Source organism: Hylobates moloch, unplaced genomic scaffold, assembly GCF_009828535.3.
Source record: "Hylobates moloch isolate HMO894 unplaced genomic scaffold, HMol_V3 SCAFFOLD_14, whole genome shotgun sequence".
Lineage (NCBI taxonomy): Eukaryota > Metazoa > Chordata > Mammalia > Primates > Hylobatidae > Hylobates > Hylobates moloch.
Genome location: NW_026652289.1, coordinates 85257112 through 85261910, shown reverse-complemented (window position 1 = coordinate 85261910; position 4799 = coordinate 85257112).

Genomic DNA, 4799 nt, shown 5'->3' with positions numbered 1-4799 from the left:
ATGCTCCAATTGAATAAAAATAAAGTGGAATTTGACAGTGGGGTGTTGTAACCAAGTACTTCATTTTCCTTAAAAAATATTTACTTTTTCTTTTTCCTGTGTGCTCATGTCTTACTTATCTCCTTAGAAATGCAAATCCAAACTTTTCCCTCCTTCCTTTCCACTTTTCCCTCCTTCCAGCCAAACCACCAGCAAGCACTGTCAGCTTATCTAAGTATATGTTTGTTTAGAAATTACCAAATCTTGAACCAAAATAAGCAGCAACCAGAATTCTCCTCCATAGAGAGATTGTCTCAGACATCAGTTAATCCACAACCTGACTCTGTCCCCAGTGATGCTGGGCAGGCTAACGAATGACCCAAGACTAGAGATAAGTCATCCAGAAAGTCATGTAGATCCTACACCTCCACACCCCTTCTGCATGCCCTGCTTGCCAATATTTCTTCTTAAAACCCTGTTTTCTGCCCAGAAAACTTATATGGTTCCTTTAGATATGAATTCAGCCCTTCCACATTGATAAGCTCTGGAAATAAAGTGGCTTTCTTTTTTTTTTTTTTTGGAGACGGAGTCTCGCTCTGTCCCCCAGTAGCTGGGATTACAGGCACACGCCACTGTGCCTGGCTAATTTTGTATTTTTAGTAGAGACAGGGTTTTGCCATATTGACCAGGCTGGTCTTGAACTCCTGACCTCAGGTGATCATCCTGCCTCGGCCTCCCAAAGTGCTGGGATTACAGATGTGACCACCATGCATGGTCAGTGACTTTCTTTTTACTACCCTTCTGTTATGTGATTTTGCAAGTGGCCATGGCCAAACCTGGGTTTGGTAACAAAATGGTGCCAGGCTGTAATACCATAGATGAGGGGCACTTTTTTCCTTAAATCAGGAACTGTCAATTCTCTTTACAGCACTGAAGCTCACAGACCTTGACTGCTGCCATACCTAGCAGGGCAAGTGCCCATCTATTATTACATATTCCCATGAAATACCGGTGTTTTGCTCTGTTGACTGCTCATGTCTCACACATCTTGAACAAACGTCTCCAATCTTTGCCTAAGTTTTGACTAAGACAACAAAAGGAAAATCTAAAAATTTCACAAGCATGAAAACCTTTTGAGACTATTAAACCGGATGAAAATGATAATAAATAAGAGATTGAAATTCCTTTTTGTAAGCTAATGGCACAAAAATATTTTCTGATTACAGCATATGATGTGCACATTTTCTAACTGGTATTTTTTATATCACTGAGAACTAAAAACGAGTTTAAAAATCACTCATCAAAAATAAGAAAATAATTCATATCTAATAGAATGGGTGACCCGTACAGAGAACTGTCATGTATACGTACATGAAGTGAGGTGGAAGGAATTATGGAGCCCAGTCAATGTCTAAATCTTTCGTACATGGAGAAAGTGAAACAACATCATGAAGTTCACACCTACACGGTTAAGAAGAGGTTGTTCCTTGCATTCAGATGTGAAGTATAACTTTCCTGCCACACAAATCAATACCTTGTTAACCTTTCACATGTACAGCAAACTAAGCCATAGAATACAAAGTTTGACAGATCTTTTTAAGCATAAGAAGATCTTTTTAATGTGGGACAATTTTGCCTTGTGGCTTACAGAATAGTTTCTGTCCTTCTTTTTAACCAGAGCTATTTAAGAGGAAATTTCTGGAAAATCATAAAACAGAATGGGTAACGTCTGTCGCTTCTAATAAAAGTGATATTAACATTCAATTTATGAAAGAGAAATAGGAGTAAAGATGAAAATAATTGATATGGTTCATTGAAAAATAATTATGAATACATTTTTAAAATAGAGAAATGAAGGCCTTAAATCTATGATACAAAAATAAATATTTGGTTTTAGATGACGTTTACATGACCAAAAAGGGAGTATATTTATATACAAATGTTTAAGACATTTGCACAAGAAATTAAATCAAAATCAAGGAGAAATATCACAATGTAAAATCTAAAGTCTTAAGGTGTCATTGGTCAGCAAACAGAATCATTTTTGAACAAACTCAGCCTTTTTTAAAAGACTTGAATTCCCTACCTCAGCCCACAACCAAGGCAGGGAGCTGCTGTCCTTGTGCATGCAGAGCCCGCAGAGAGGCTCTCAGCTCAGAGGCTCCCCTGTGAACCTACCTTTGTTGGGCGTGGTCTGGAGGGGGACCCTGTTCACAGGATCATCTACAGCAGGGCAGGAGGCAGCCAGGGCTGACTCTCCAGGTTTTCAACAACATTGGCTGTTGTCAAAAATACTAAATACATAAAGTGGGTAGAGGTGTTGGGCGACTGCCTAAGGTTCACAAGGACATAGAGATTTCAGAGTCAATAGCAACATTCTAAAGCTGTATATCCACAGCCTTATTCAAGGTACAGCTGAAAGGATTGGTGTAGGTGCAAGGCATGAAGGTCTGAACTTTTTTCACCTCATTATAAAGCAGCTCAGTGGTTAAAAGAACAGGCCCTGGGCCAGGCACAATGGATTATGCTTGCAATCCCTATGCTTTGGGAGACTAAGGAGGGTGGATTACTTAAGGCCAGGAGTTCTAGATCAGCCTGGGCAACAAAGAGAGACCTCCTCTCCATAAAAAAAAATTAAAAATTAGCCGGGCATGGTGGCTTGCACCTGTAGTCCCAGCTACTCAGGAGGCTGAGCAGGGAGGATCACTTGAGTCCAGCAGCTCACACACAGAATATGTTCCGTGTTTGTGCCACTGTACCCTAGTTGGCGTGACAGAACAAAATTATCTCTTAAACAAGAAGAAAAAGAACAATCTCTAGAGAGAAAGTTCTTGAATAGACTCTCTTAATAATAAGAGTGTGGTATTTGCACAGAGATAGAATAAACAAGCAATAATTAAAAAACAGATATATGCATATATAAGCATATATTTAAGTTGCTGAATGAGGGAAACTTGGATTCTTATTGAAATGTTCCAGGCTATCGAGTATCCACAGGGAGAAATTAAAATCTGACCTATGACCTGACATTACACACAAAATTAATTATAGTTGGTTCATAGATATAAATATAACAATATTTAGTAGAGTATACAGAACACAATTCAGGAATATAACTTCAAGACCACGAGGTAGGCTAAGCGGTCTGAAACTAGACCTGAAAAGCATTCACCATATAAGACAAAACATATTCTATGTAGTTGATGTGAGCACAGACTCTGGGGCATATAGAATCAAACTCAAGGTTCCTTTAGGCCTCTCCTGTCTAGAGTTAGCTCAGACTTGGAAATGGACCAGAGGAGTGGGAATAGTGCTTACTTCCTGAGATGGCAGCTGGATTGTATGAAATGATAACATATATACCATGTAGTATATTACTAAGCCTACAGTAACCCCCCAAAATAAATATTCTAATAAATTCTGAGATGTATCAATTGCGTCAGTTGTAACATGTCATTATTTCCTGTATCAGAATGAAAGAACAAAACCATTAACAATGAAACTAATACTTTTATCATGTGAAAATACATTTTATAATAATAACATCATTATATTATAATTATTGGAAAAAAGCTGTTTTCAAGATATATATATGTGGATATTTGTCTTGTCTTTTGTCACTCCTATGATTACATGGGATGGAACATATAAGGAAAATGCAACAACAAAGGTCTTCCTAAATTTTCTCCCATTCAGATCCAACTCTCCTGAATCACTCTTCAATTCACTTTGCTCATGATGTTCCCCATGTTATCATCATTTCTGCTAATCTGAAGCTTTGGTGATGCTGCATTTCCTGTGAGATTCCTGTGTTGCTCCTGAGAGTTTGTATTTTCAACCTTCTGAAACCTCCTATGCAAGATTTGAGGCTGATGTTGATGATATCACCCAAAAACGTCAACGGGAGGTTTGCAGACCAAGCTCATATACAGGTAAATGAGGACAATCACATTACGACTGCCTTCTCGTCAACAGTGTCTTAACGCTTTCAAATTTAAGATGCATCTGTATTTGATAGATGTGAAAATGTGCACTCTACGATGAATGGAATACACTGTTTTCTCTGTGACTGCTCATTTCTCAGTGTTAAATTATGGTGGCTCATTGGCTATACTCTTGTTTGTTATTGAGGAAATACGCTTAAATCTTATCACATAAATTTATAAACTGCATTTATATTCTACCTGGAAGCTTCACCACTGTCCTCCATTAGGGACGTCCAGTTTGTCCACTTCTCATTAAAGTGAGTGTCCAGAGAGGTTTTATAAACTGCATTTATAATTTTAGACACATTAGACTTATTAGTGGAGCACTAGAATTCTTATGTCACGTATGGAAATATAGTTCTATGAACCATGGTTTAAGAAATCCATTGAAGACAAAGATGAAAATTGTAAAGAGTTACTTGAAAAATTTACTGGCGTGGTAGCTCTCTAAAGACCTGGAAAAAGCTGTATTTTGAAACTTTAAACTGTAATCTTTCAGCTGTAACATTTGTGTATCTTTTTCTTCATTCACATTTGTCCTTTTAATCACATGGCTGGTGATCATAGAAATCACATTATGATTAGTCACTGCAGAAGTGAATGCATAATGGTCATTATAAGATATTTTGATTTGCCCCCTTGCTACTCTGGTCAACTCTACTTTGCATACTTTGATATTGGAATTGGTTTTGGTGTCCCCTCATGAGTACACTGAGTGATGAAAAAACTCATATAGTCATAGTTAAGGGGGTTGACTGAAATTTCACCTAGAGTTTTAGACTCCAGGAAAGTTGAATTAAGTAAACACAAAGTCATGCCATTACATATATGAGA